Raw genomic sequence first — 15,518 nt, forward strand, 5'->3', positions numbered from 1 at the left:
TTTCATTTTTTAAAGGATTTCATTATTTTTATATTACAGTATAACAAAGTATCTTTCAGGGATATGTCCTTTAGACTCAATATAGTAGGAGTGTAACCAGCTGCAACATTTACACAGACCATCTTTTAATAGTGGTTATCAGCATGAAAATAATTTGAACTGACTATTATAGCCTTAGCAAAATGATATAACTCTACTCAGGGACAGTATTGTCCATATAAATTAATGAATAAAGTAACACCACTGGTACTTCCACCCACATATTCAACCTTTATGGGGATGAAGTGCAGCAGCCATCCAGGGATGCAGTTCCCCCAACCCAGATCCAAGGATTGAACAGTGCTCTCTGCACCACATTGTTAGTCCCATTTAATCAGTGTAAGTGCAGACCCTATGGCACTTCCCCAGGGGCCTGTGTATTCTGCTAGTGTCCCTCCTCACATGCAGCTGAACCATTGCCCGGAGCTGACCCTCTGTCAGGAAGAATTACACCCTCCCTGCATATGGCACCTTTCATCTCGAAGTATTTTAACAAACATTAAGTAAGCCTGTAAAGTAATGCACATTGGAAAAAATAACCCCAACTATACATACAATATGATGGGGGCTAATTTAGCTACAACTAATCAGGAGAAAGATCTTAGAGTCATTGTGGATAGTTCTCTGAAGACATCCACGCAATGTGCAGCAGCAGTCAAAAAAGCAAACAGGATGGTAGGAAGCATTAAAAAAGGGATAGAGAATAAGACTGAGATTATCTTAGATTGTTGGGCTCAACGGGTAGTGATTAATGGCTCCATGTCTAGTTGGCAGCCGGTATCAAGTGGAGTGCCCCAAGGGTCAGTCCTCGGGCCGGTTTTGTTCAATATCTTCATTAATGATTTGGAGGATGGCGTGGATTGCACCCTCAGCAAGTTTGCAGATGGGAGGAGAGGTAGATATGCTGGAGGGTAGGGATAGGATACAGAGGGACCTAGACAAATTAGAGGATTGGGCCAAAAGAAATCTGATGAGGTTCAACCAGGACAGGTGCAGAGTCCTGCACTTAGGACGGAAGAATCCCATGCACCGCTACAGACTAGGGACCGAATGGCAAGGCAGCAGTTCTGCAGAAAAGGACCTAGGGGTGACAGTGGACGAGAAGCTGGATACGAGTTAACAGTGTGCCCTTGTTGCCAAGAAGGCCAATGGCATTTTGGGATGTATAAGTAGGGGCATTGCCAGCAGATCAAGGGACGTGATCGTTCCCCTCTATTCCACATTGGTGAGGCCTCATCTGGAGTACTGTGTCCAGTTTTGGGCCCCACACTTCAAGAAGGATGTGGAAAAATTGGAAAACGTCCAGTGGAGGGCAACAAAAATGATTAGGGGTCTGGAACACATGACCTGTGAGGAGAGGCTGAGGGAACTGGGATTGTTTAGTCTGCAGAAGAGAAGAATGAGGGGGGATTTGATAGCTGCTTTCAACTACCTGAAAGGGGGTTCCAAAGAGGATGGATCTAGACTGTTCTCAATGGTAGCAGATGACAGAACGAAGAGTAATGGTCTCAAGTTGCAGTGGGGGAGGTTTAGGTTGGATATTAGGAACAACTTTTTCACTAGGAGGGTGCTGAAGCACTGGAATGTGTTACCTAGAGAGGTGGTGGAATCTCCTTCCTTTGAAGTTTTTAAAGTCAGGCTTGACAAAGCCCTGGCTGGGTTGATTTAGTTGGGGATTGGGTCCTGCTTTGAGTGGGGGGTTGGACTAGAATGACCTCCTGAGGTCCCTTCCAACCCCGATATTCTATGATTCTATTGCCCTTATATAAATCCATGGTACACCCACATCTTGAATACTGCATACAGATGTGGTCCTCATCTCAAAAAAGATATACTGGCATTAGAAAAGGTTCAGAAAAAGGCAACTAAAATGATTAGGGGTTTGGAACGGGTCCCATATGAGAGATTAAAGAGGCTAGGACTTTTCAGCTTGGAAAAGAGGAAACTAAGGGGGGATATGATAGAGGTATATAAAATCATGAGTGGTGTCGAGAAAGTGAACAAGGAAAAGTTATTTACTTGTTCCCATAATATAAGAACTAGGGGCCACCAAATGAAATTAAGGGGTAGCAGGTTTAAAACAAATAAAAGGAAGTTCTTCTTCACTCAGCGCACAGTCAACCTGTGGAACTCCTTGCTTGAGGAGGTTGTGAAGGGTAGGACTATAACAGGGTTTAAAAGAGAACTGGATAAATTCATGGAGGTTAAGTCCATTAATGGCTATTAGCCAGGATGCATAAGGAATGGTGTCCCTAGCCTCTGTTTGTCAGAGGGTGGAGATGATGGCAGGGGAGGGATCACTAGATCATTACCTGTTAGGTTCACTCCCTCTGGGGCACCTGGCATTGGCCACTGTCGGTAGACAGGATACTGGGCTCAATGGACCTTTGGTTTGACCCAGTATGGCCGTTCTTATGTTACGCCTCAACAAAGCCTATGAGGTAAATATTTTCATCCCCCTTTTACAGATAGGCAAGCTGAGGTATAGAAAAGTTAAGTGGCATGGCCTAAGTCACACAGTATGTCAATGGAAGAGATAGGAAGAGAGCCAGAGAGTCCTGACTTTATTCCCCTGTCCTAAACATCAGACAAACACGCTCTTTATATAAATAGTTTTACCTTTTTAAATTCCAGATAAAGATCTTTTCTGTGACCATTTAATATGGCAATACAAACATTTCTGATTCCCTTTTATTATTATGAATACAAGCCCCGACACAGCAACCTGAACTGCTATGCGGAAAAAAGCATAATACTCCCAATTCTCCATGGTGTTCTGAGCATGTCTTCAAAGGACTGAATATCCAGCTCGCCCTGAAGTCACAGCATCATGGGAACCACTCCACAGTGTGCTGAATCTGTCCCATAGTCCTGTCTTCAGAAGAGCAATGATATGTTTGTTCCGTTTATGAAATGATTAATTAAATTATGCTTTTCCCATTGCCATTCCTTTTTTATTTTAGCTCCATGATTTGAGAGCTACACTAATCTCTTAGGCTGAAATCTGCAAGAAGACTCAGTCTTTTTGATTACTAGTGTCTGAAGAGTGCCCTGGTTATAAATATTCTGAGACAGGTTTTTATCCCTAACATAGAAAATATTAAATTAAATTGTTTATACAACTTAGACAAGAGTTACTGGAAGACTTCCAAGGGTCTTTAAAGAGGATAAGAGCAATTGTTTGTTTTTTTCAAATGGTCAAGCGGCATAACGGGGATGTTTCAAAAGATGGTTTCCTCATTCAGGGTTCTATATTATACTCAGAACAGCTGTTGAATACTTAGCAAAGGGATGTTACATGAATATGCCATATTTTTAACAGCAGTCTTGTAGCTAGTGTTCATGAAAGTAGACTTTTGAAATGAATAATGTGGCCAAGTAGCAGTGGTCAGTGAAATCTTGGTACCTAACTTACTTGGGTTTAATATGAAAATCTCATTACTGTAACATCTGCACACTCTTCTACTATGCTAAGTTATCACTTCTTCCACACACATTTCATACAAAAAAATCCTTCATGCCATTTTAAAGTCACTCAAATTAATACAAATCATAAATTTGACCCATATATTTCTTCATAAGATTTCAAGTAATCAATTAGTAGATCAGAAAAAGAAAATAGAACAGATAAAAATTAAGTAGTGCCTCAGCACATAAAGTAAAATATGTTAGCATCACTAGATACCCATTCCATTGGTGAAAGTTATTAGAGTTCGGGAAGTATAGTAAGATCATCTTTGGTGGTGCTCGTTTTTTTAACATTTGTTCTTTATATTACCTCATTTAAATGGAAAGAACGTAACTGGTAAAACTGTTTATTATAGATTGTTTTGTGAATGACACATCTAGAAAGGAAAGAGAAGAGCTACATCTTACAGAATCTGTTTATTTTGACACTGATCTAAACTATCAAACTAAAAAACTACCCAACACACAAACAAGATTCAACCATACAAAAATATGTAACTGTCACCTAGAAAGGAGCTACTAATTACACTTATTTAATAAAAAGAAAAGGAGGACTTGTGGCACCTTAGAGACTAACAAATTCATTTGAGCATAAGCTTTCGTGAGCTAAAGCTCACTTCATCGGATGCATTCCATTATTTAATAGTAGTTTTAAAAAACTATGCAACACAAACCGAGTTCACCAAAGATGGTGAAGCATTATAATTCTCCTCATGCACCACTTTCACAAAATGCTGGTTCTTTTTAAAAAAAGCCAACCAAATCCTTGTTTATATCACAAATTTCTAATGCGCTATAGAAATCTCTCAACAACCACCAAGTCCCTCCAAGTAAGAAGATGAAAGTACATCTGTGATGGTAACACTTAATTTAAAGTGTCTTAAATACACTTAGCTATGCATTTAATTTACACCTAATAAGAGACAGTGTATATTACATATTAAAGAAATATCAACAACAAATATCACAACCTGTAATACTTTAGGCATAGTTGTATATGCAGTCATTGCCCCTCTTATTCAATATGTATACTGGGCTGTTAAAGGGTGTTAGTGAGGACACGTGGGCTATTTTTTTTAATAATTTTGAATAATTAATAATAATTAATCATTTAATATTTTCAGTATGGTAAAGACCCTCAACTTTGTGTCTTTCTCTCAATTGATCCAGAGAAGACAATTCAGAGACTGACCTAGTAGCCTGGTTGGGATAAGAGCATGGGTAAGAATGAGCTGGCCACAACCATTCTGAATAAGAAAGAAGTGATGTTGGCAAGTTGGAATAAACAAGAAATGGCAGCTTATCATCTGCCCCAAACCTGAGGGTGTTTAACTTCTGTTCGTAACTTGAGTCTATAACTTGGTAGTTTGGTTAGACCAACATCTACACTTAAGCGCTCAAGTCGCAGTGATAGTCAAACAGTGGCATTTCACCAATTGTGCCTGGCCAGACAGATATGACCATGTCTTTTAGATGTGAATCTTACACCATCATTCATGTCTTTGACAGTTGGAGGTTAGACTATTGGAATGCATCCTACATTGAACTGCCTGATATTCTATTTGGAAGCTGGATCTGCTTGGAGCATCTTATAGACAGCACAACACCTGCGATTTGGGATCTGCATTGATTACCTGTGTACTTAGGGTTTTGACCTGTAAAGCCCTAAATGGCCCAAGATTGGCCACCTAACAGTTTACCTCTCCACCCAGGACACACTGACATGGTTGGTGGGGTAGGATATGATTATGAGCTTGGTCGAAGCGATGAGATAATTGAACTGAATATTTGATTTTTGTAATGTTAAATAATTGGCAGGCTGCTCTGAACCCGGTTATGGGTACTTATTTTTATAAATCAAAATAAAATATAGTGTAAATGACACACTTTAGATCTGGAACATCTTAGCACCTATGGAGGTCTGTAGCAGTAAAGCCCACTTAATGCTATCACGATTTTGACGGGATCCCCATGTGCAGCCTGGGACTGCTGTACCCCCTTAACACTCTCCAGCCTGTGCTGTCTCCCACAATGCCTTGCTAGTGACAAGCAGCAAGCCCTTCCAGGCACTGTTATCACTCAGCACAACCACATGTGGAGCCCCACACCCAGCTAGATTGCATGAATGCTCCCAGAGCCACTCATGAATCACACAGGGAAAGGCACCAGCTAAATCCCCCTGGCTCCCAGCACTGTACCTCAGGAATATACCCAGGAGTGCTGGAACAATTTGTATAGTGGGGGGTGCTGAGAGCCATTGAACCATACTGTAAACCCTGTATAAAATGGAAAGCACTTCAAGCCAGGGGGTGCAGCAGCACCCCCAGCACCTGTAGTTCCAGCACCTCTGAATATACCATCTTGCACTGCTCAAGATGGGCAGTGCAAATTTATTAATTGGTTCACCACTTCATCAATGGAAAGTGGATATACACCAGCTTTTGCAAACCTGAGCGGTTTTGCCATACACTTCACACAAACTCACTGGTAAAGATAAACAGTAAAACAAATTTATTGACTACAAAAGATAGATTTTAAGTGATCGTAAGTGATAGGCAAAAAGTCAGAGTTATTTACCAAAAGAAAAGAAAATATAAGCACACAGTCTAAACTCTCAACCCTATTAGACTGGGCAACATCTAGATTAAGCAGTTTTTCTCATCCCACTGGATATTGCAGTTCATAGTACGCAGATTTCACCCTTGAAACCTGGGCCAGTCTCCTTTGTTGGAGTCTTAAGTCTTCTCAGTGTCCTTGTTACTTGCAGAATAGGTGAGGGCAGGAGAAAGGCGAAGCTTGGACCCCTGTGTTTTGTTTTGTACCCTCAGTCCGATGTGCTTGGAGAACACAAGTCCAGGCATGTCTGGTGGCCACTGCTGAGTCCCCAGGCAAGGTTGAGCAATTCGCCTAGTGTGACCTTATGCGGGTGAGTCATTGAATTGTAACTCCCTTGATGGACAATGGCTGTTGATGGTTGTTTGACACCTCACCTGGGCGTCGGTTACCCTCCTTGCTGTTGTCTCTGGGGAGCTAAGATCTGGCTGATTTGCCAATTTACAGCATGTTTTAGTGACGACCATACAAAACAATCTCATAACTTCATATGCACTACAGATATACATATTTAAATAAAACAGGGACTTTGAGCTAATCATAACCTTTTCCCTGATACCTCACATGGCATGTTTATATCACAATTACATACAGATGAGGAATATGGAGGTTTCAAGATGCTCCTCCAAGGTATAGTATGTCACAATGATATCAGTCATGGACTCTGCCTTGGAGAGAGAAAGGTGGAATGTGTCATATGTGACAAAACCTAGCCACATCACTTAATGCACCTCTGGAAGGTGCTCAGATATTATCATGATGAGGGCAGTATAAGAACCAGAGCAGAACAGAGTAGACTAAATGGTTACCACCAGGAACTACCACAATGCCAAACAGTATAATAACTGACAGACTTTCAGCTTACATCAAACAAAATGTTTCAAAACTTAGCTAAAAAGTTAAGATGGGAAAATAAAGACGAATCTCAGTTCCTCAGACCAAAGAGGAAAATCAAAGAGTAGGAAACAGTCCAAAATAATTCTCAGAAAACTAGTTTGTTTTAAAACTTTGGTGTTGCTCTAGATCAAGATTATTCTCAAAGAAGCAAGCTCAGTTCTGTAGCTGTTGGACTTTCAATTTAAACAACAAATAGAAGGGTTGTCATTCACTCTAACTTCTTCAAATCTGATTGCATCTTCTGTAACAGTTATTTGCAAAATGACTCTCGTTTTACAGCGCAATCACACAAGGCCTTCTATATCGTTTTCTACAAGGATAATATAAAAATGCAATCTGATTAGCTTTCACTTCAGTCACAAAGGTAATATTACTCAGGAAGTCGGTATACAAGTTCTAGCACTTGATAAATGTCAGCAAGAAAATGTTTTTGCCAGTAAAATTTAAATACTTAAATAGTCACCGATTTTCTGAAAGCAGCAGTTTTTAAAGCTATTTAAACTGCCACTGTCAATCTTATTATGTTTTAGTCAGTAAAACAAAATATGCAGATCCAGAAACTTTATCTATGGTATCCTACAGTCATGGTTATTAAAACAACATTTTTCTGAATAGCTATACTTTAGAATTTAAGTATTTCTATTATAAAAAACACATTTTTTTCAGGATTTTACAATTCTGCCAAAAATATGTAAACAGGGTCTGAATGAATTATTCCCTGATGGCTAGCTGGGAGTAGGGGAGATATTCTTGTAAATACAGTTTGCTCCTGCTCTGCTTAGATATCCAGCAGATAGAGTGGTGTGTTGCTCAAAGTAATCAACTCTGGCTGGTGTTGGGTTACAAATCACTTTAGTACTGAATGCAGAGGAAGTGCAATGCTGTTACCAATGTTGTGATTATTGTATGAATAAACGGGAGCGGAACTGTACTTAACCTCTCCCAAATGAGGGGGTCACCCTCAGATGAAAGGACCTCGTTAAGCCAGGAGCCCAAATGCCAGCGGCCTGTGAAAGGAAGAGAGGTGGGGAAAGGTGTCCCAGCCATGAGGTGTGGACCCTCTCCCAAGGGTCCTCCCTGAATTGATTTAACCTGTTCTCTCTCTCTCTCTCTCACACACACACACACACACACATTGTTCAAAGAAAGAGATAAACAGGCTTCATTAGTAGCCTCTTTGTTATTTTAAATGCTCAATCAGAGCTGAAATCAGTTGTGGTAGGACTGTGTTTCTGCCCAGCCTGCAAAGAGCTGAAAATTACTAAAAGACTGATGTGCAGAGGTCACAGTAGAGAGGCAGGTGGAGCAGAAGGTGACTGACAGTCGGCTGGCGAAAGAGTAACTGGTGAGGCAAAGAGATGCAGTGAGTGGCCAGCAGGGCGGCTGGCAGAGAGGGCCAGAGCAAAGCTCCGCAGAGAAGCACTGTGATCAGCCGGTAGGGCGCCAGCAGAGAGGGGCGCCGAGCGAGTGCCCGAGCAGTGGAGTGAGTAAGGTGCCTCTTTACACACACCCCCTCCAACCAGGGTGGGAGCTGAACTCTGCAGATGCACCTCTGACCTCTGGGTCTGCACTGACCAAGGACAGCAACTGTGAGTGGGGTGCAGAGAAGGGTCGGGCACATTAAAGGGACTTTTGGGTTGCTGGCCTTAAGACCCTGAGGGGAAAAGGACACTGCCCAACTTACTTGGGGGTGGGTCTTTTGCTCATAGTTTATGTTTATGCACCACCTGTTTGTGGTGTTTTACCAAATTAACGCAGAGTTACTTCCCTCCTTTTACTACAAGTTTCTTTTCTACACTCAGACTCTGTGCTTGCGAGTGGGGAAGTATTGCCTCTCAGAGGTGCCCAGGGATGGTATGTAATTTTCCCAGGTTACTGGGTGGGGGCTTGAGCCGGTTCTGTGTTGTATTGATGGAAAGGAACCCATAGATATTGAATCTGGCCCTGGTTGCTGCTAGCTCCACCTGGCAGAAGGGTTACAAATACAATCACCATTGAAAGTTTGGTACAAGTCCTCAGAACAGAAGTACTTAAATGAAAAATAAATTTGTTTAAAACTGAAGCTTTTTGATTGGGGGAGTGCCTCATGAAACTCAAAGGCCTTCAGTGTAAAAATTAAACTTTTCAAGTTAGTTGCTTAAAAGGTGGACTAAACAGAGGTGAGATAATTATGTTTACAGCACCTGTCTACATGTGTAACAACTGCATTTCAGTTAACAGGCTACCGAAACAGCTCTGTTTATCTTGTCATTCAATGGATTAAATATGCAGCACAGAGTGCACTGTCATGATAGGTTATAAGAACTCCATCATATATTCAGCTTTAAATCTGTAAAAGCTAGAATTTCAGTTTGGAGACTTGGAATTAACAAAATAATGAAAACCTATTCTGCCAAGACAGAGGAAGAAATAGCTTCCTTCTAGGCTGTTTTTGCATTTTGTATTACACAAATCTCTATGGATTTTAATTTCTTGGTTTGTTGAGAATAAACCAACATTAGAAATGAAAATGTTAACCTCCAAGAAATAAATTACTTGGATTTATGAAAATTAGTTAAATATACAATGAACATTTTCAAAGATACCAATTACTAATTCTGCATTTGTAATAATTTTCAATGAAGATTCTCTTACATTCACCAGGAGATTATAAAGAATAGAGTGTAGATCAATATGGTTTGTAAAAGTGCTATAACTAGTAAAATAATTTACACTGTTGCTGAAAATTAAAAAAAACAACATACAAAATGTGGTTTAACAATCCCTAGGACAAAACACCATATCTAAACTTGCCCTTACAAACATGGGCTCCATCCTGCAGACCCTTATGCATGTGCTTAACTGATATCCACAAGTAGTTCCATTGACCTCTCATGTAGGCAAAGGGATTACTCATGTATGTAAAGTTAAACATACATGTTTGTAGATTAGAGGCTTTCGGGCTCAATCCTCCTCTCATTGAAGTCAATGTCATTTGCACTTCAATGGGAGCAGGACTGGTCCCCTTTAGGGCCTGAATCAACTCCCCCTGCAATCATTGACTTAATAATGGTCCAACCCAGTTCCCATTTAACATCACTTTGTGACATGGGAGACTGTTTATCACCACTAAGGGATCCTCCTAACCTAGCGCATCTCCCAATTTTTCCTTGAAACTTCTCACACCAGCAGAGGCCTGTGTCTAACCAAATTTCTAGCTGCATCAAATGCTGGAGTCTGTCACTGGCACTCCTGAGCCAGCAATAAAGGTTACCACAGAGCAAGATAAGAAGTTCCTTGTCTCATCTACTGAGTGTGCTCCCCTCAGAGAACCCACTCTATTCGCTCCAGAAAAGGGGACTGATCTGGAGTCTCGTTCTGAATACTGGGTGTAGTCTAGGCAGGGTCAAATTCTCTAACCCCAAAACACAGACATTTGATGTGGTGTATGAGGAGCTGGCTTCTCTCTGGTTAGTATATTTATATTTTACCTGAAGTAATGGAGCAGACTGCCAAAAACATATTACAAAGAGAAAAGCTAGCATTTGTCGCCTTAGGAGGAGTCGCGGGACGTTGCCCAAGCTGCACACCGGAAGGGTGGTGAAATGTTGACCTCAACTGAGGAGATCATTGAGAGGTGGAAAGAACACTTTGAGGAACTTCTCAACCCAATGGACATGCCCCCGTTCTAGGAGGCTGCACTGGAAACCTCCTGTGAGAACGGATCTATTTCTGATGCTGAGGTAGATATGGCAGTAAAATGCCTTCATAGTGGTAAGCAGGGGTGGAGGAGATTCTCCCAGAGATGTTGAAACCACTGGACAATGTTGGGGTGTCATGGTTAACGCATCTATTCAGTGTTGCGTGGAAGGCGGGTGCAGTACCTCTGGACTGGCAAACCGGGGTGGTGGTCCCAATCTTTAATAAAGGAGACCGGAGGGTGTGTTCCAACTATTGAGGGATCACACTCTTCAGCCTCCCTGGCAAAGCCTATGCCAGGGTGCTGGAGAGAAGATTACACCCATTAGTTGAACCTCAGATTCAGGAGGAACAACGCAGATTCCATCCCAGACATGGAACAATGGATCAGCTCTTTGTTCTCTTGCAGATACTTGAGGGGTCATGGGAGTTTGCTAATCAGGTCTACCTTTGTTTTGTAGACCTGGAGAAGGCATATGACCACGTTCCCCAAGATGTCTTGTGGGAAGTGCTGCGGGAGTATGAAGACCCAGTGCTGCTTTTGCGTGCTATCCAGTCCCTCTATTCTCAGAGTGAGAGTTGTATTCGGATTCTTGGCATTAAGTAGAGTTCGTTCAAGGTGGGTATTGGACTCTGCCAGGGGTGTTTCTTGTCCTCACTTTTGTTCGTGATTTTCATGGACAAGATATCAAGGTGCAGCCAAGCCATAGAGTGCATCCGGTTTGGGGACTCGGAGGTGGCACCTCTGCTGTTTGCAAATGATGTTGTCCTTCTTGCTTCTTCAGACTGTGATCTCCAACGCGCACTCAAACATTTCACTGCTGAATGTGAAGCGGCTGGGATGAGAATCAGCACCTCCAAATCAGAGGTCATAGTCCTTTTCTGGAAGAAAGTGGACTGCTCTCTCCAGGTGAGGGGAGATCAGCTGCCCTTAGTGGATGAGTTCAAGTATCTAGGAATCTTGTTCATAAGTGATGGCAAGCAGGAGCATGAGATCAACCAGCAGATTGGTGTGGCGATGCAGGCACTGTACCAATCCATGGTGGTGAAGCAGGAGTAGAGTTCTTGGACGAAGCTCTCAGTTTACAGGTCACTCTACATCCCCATCCTCACCTATGGTCATGAACTTTGGGTAATGACCGAAAGGACGAGATTGCGGGAACAAGTGGTAGAAATGAGGTTTCTTCGCAGGGTGGGCTTACTCTCCGAGATAGAGTGAGGAGCTCAGTTACTCAGGAGAGCCTCAGAGTAGAGCCACTACTCCTCCGGATCGAGAGAAGCCAGTTGAGATAGTTCGGGCATCTGATAAAGATACCCCTTGGGAGGCTTCCGTTGGAACTGTACCAGGCATGTCCTACTATGCAGAGGCCCTGAGGCTGACCCAGGACATGCTCGAGTGATTGTATTTCCCGGCTGGCCTGGGAACGCTGGGGAATCTCCCAGGAGGACCTGGAATCTGTTGTGGAGGAAAAGGAAGTCTGGTCCTACCTATTCTCCATGCTGCCGTCATGACTGTCCCCAGGATAAAGCAGCATAAAGGAAGGAGAAGGAAAAGAAGAGCTAGCATAAAAGTGTATTGATTAATATAGCAAGGGGGTAGCTTGATAGACAGATTACTCTAGAATCACAGTTTGAGCTCAATATGCAGTCTCACCTCTGTAAATTCGGGCATACATCCTCATTCATTTGTATGAGAGATTCCCATGACTAATGGGAGCTCCATGTACACAGAGAGAGGAAAATATATATTTGATTGCACAGTCCTTGTCTCATCTCCACTGGGGGCGGGGAGAAAGATACCAAAATCATAAAAATACATTCCCAGTACGCTAACACTTCAGTGACCCAAACTTCAATCCTCTGAAATTCCTTGTTATCGAAAACTGGGACAGACTCCTCAAACACCTGTTAAATCAATGGAAAATTAATTCAGTTACCTGACATTCTGAATTACCTTAACATACACTCATGGTTGCACTGTAAAGTTACTAGGTCAAATTACATGGGTAATTTCATTCCATTTTTTCCATTCAGAAAAACAATATTTTTTTCTGTTAAAAAAGTCCAGGATGCAGAGTCTATTGACAGTCTTTCCCCTCTTAGAAGGACTGTTTTCTACTCTCCTCTTTAACAAAGATTACTAGATTAATTTAAAGATGGTGAAATCATCACATAAAATATTCCCAGGACAAGTTGTCCAGTGATTAAACTTGATGGTGTTAATAGTTTGATCTGCAGATCACATGTAAATCACAGGAGACTCAAAATTCCAAGAGTCAAGGTGAAATGGAGCTGTAGCTGAGAAGGAATAAAAAGTACAGAAGTCAGATTTGGAAAAGACCTATTGTGTCATCTAGTCAATCACCCTCATACTACAAGATTTACAAGTACATTGTTCACTCTTTTTAAATATAAAAAGTAATGGGTTTTCTCCACTTCCCTTGAAACACGATTTCACAGCCTACCATATTTCTGCATTGTAAAATTATGTGCGGATTTTCAGCCTTAATTTCCCAATTCCTTACGAGTAAAACTCAATGCCCCAAAATGATGCACATACGTTGCCCACCTCCCAACCCTAACTACACCTCTAAATCATTTTAGAAGGTTTCTACTGTTGATGAGTTTTTATAAACACACATTCTGTAGACGAATTTTGTGGTCAGAATTAAGAGTGCATGTGCCAGACAGTCTTTTTTGTTTGGTATATCATACCAACCTCACAGCTCTTTGGACACCTACAGCACTATCTGAATAATAAATTGCATGGTAAGCTGTGCAAGCTTCTTGCTGTCCTGCCCACCTGCTCACTCTCTACCACTGCTCTCTTGCTGCGATCTTTAGAAATGACACCTGAACAGGAAAGACTCCTGAGTTAGAGAAGAGGGGAGGACAATGACGATAATGACCTCAGCAGTTGGGAAGGAGCAGAGGAAGGATCCCTGAAGCTGAGGCGTAGGGAGGAAATGGGGCAGTAGGCTGTGGGGCAGGATAAACATGGGGGTTAGCACAGTTGGGAAAAAGGAAGTATCTGGAAGGCAACAGGGAATAGACAGCTGGACATGCCTGTCTGAGGATATATACACTTATTTTGTTCGGGGGGATGGGAGTGCAACTTGGGTGGGATCCAAGGCTCTGGTTAACCTTAATCCGGCTCAGGAATTTACTTCCAAAGCACACCATTGTTTGCCAAAATTTTCTTATAGACAATCCCTGCATCAAATTTAAGTAACTGTGTCATCAAGTTGTTGGCCATCCACGCACACATCTTCCCAGGGCTCAAAACAGCAGAATCAACAAAGCCTTGACCAGTGAATTATGGTATGAAGAGAATTACTTGTGCTGACACCAAAATAAATGGTTGCCTCTTGTTATAAAGAGGAAAAGCAGATTCCTCTAGGTGCATGTTACATCTTTACTGTGGGCCTGTGCTATAACACTGATTAATTAGCTTTGACATACACTGGACAGCGTGAACATGCTTATGACTGATCCAGCCCACCTCTCCAAGCAACAATGTCAGTGATGTAAGTACTGCAACAGAATAAGTAGCATATGGAAATTAAATAAAGCAATGGAATGATATTTCTAGTAGATTTTAAAATCTTAATGACTCCCTACTGAAATCCAATTATTGGTATCACGCACTGCAGTTCATTACAACATTATTACAATATTTGTGCTGTGAAGGTACCTTTAGGCATGTATATGTGGGTTTTTCCACTGCCTTGCCAGACCTTGACCAAGCATTATGCCATGCGCTCTCAATGCTCAAGGCAACGACTCACAAATCTGAGCACAGTTGACAGTTTTCCCCGCAACTAACCACTCTGTACCAGTCACTAGAGGATGTATGTGGACATTGCAGCTGTACCCTCAACCCAGAGGCTGAGTGTCACCTTTATAATTAGATCAGCCACTGCTGGAACGATTGGTGAGAAGTCAAGGTTTGCTTAAACCGAGGTTTCCTGTGCTTCTCTGTCTTCTAGGCTATTGGGCTGGTCCTCTAGAAGATGTGCATGTATTTTAATGGATATAAGTCATAAAACTTGTTCTTTACTTTAAACATGTTTGACATACATCTTTGATAGAAATAGTAGAGGGATTATTAAACACAGTGAAAAATCACTTGTATAACATAGTAGAAATTTTATTAAAATATTCAAAAATTAAAACCATTAACACATTTTATTTGACAATTTATCCTCTATCACGTATGTAATATATTATGCTAGAGAGAAGCATTTCATGTAGTACAGAGGCAATATAATTTACCACTAAATTTCATTTTAATGGGATGTTTATCTAGTTAATCCAAAATACATTTGCTCTTAGTTTTTTTTTAAATCTATATTAAATGCTTCACCATAACAAATGGAACAACAAAGAGGCTGTCAGTATGCCTCACGGGGGGAGGAAGGGGTGGCGACGTAGGGAAAGGAACCAAATATCCAGAAAAATGTAAGAGTGGGGGTCTTAATAGCTTCTATAACAATGATTACTTTTCATAGGTATTTCTAGTTCTTTGCCCTTATGATGTATCCTAAGCCTTTCACATTATAAATTAACACATTGAACGAATATTTTAATTATATATAGTAAATCCTGTATCTAGGAAGTTGATTTCCAGTTCTGTTAGCTTGGGAACCTGATTCGTAAATGGGAACAGATGAAAAACATCCATCTTTATTTAAAAAAAAAAAAAAAAAGCAAACACTATATGGATGTCAGCAAAGCAAAAGTAAATAAGTCTAATACTTAAGAAAGCCCCAGGTAAGGATCTATCAAATTCATCTTTGAATCTGTTGCATGAGTCTGCAGTT

General features: G+C 41.3%; 1 protein-coding gene across 5 annotated transcripts in view; it reads right to left on the reverse strand.

The window, feature by feature from the left end:
* The window catches only part of ANK3 (ankyrin 3), a 557,055-nt gene that overhangs the window by 441,121 nt on the left and 100,416 nt on the right, over positions 1–15,518 (reverse strand). The window lies entirely within an intron of this gene.

This window comes from Lepidochelys kempii, chromosome 7 (genome assembly GCF_965140285.1).
Source record: "Lepidochelys kempii isolate rLepKem1 chromosome 7, rLepKem1.hap1, whole genome shotgun sequence".
Taxonomy (NCBI): Eukaryota; Metazoa; Chordata; order Testudines; family Cheloniidae; genus Lepidochelys; species Lepidochelys kempii.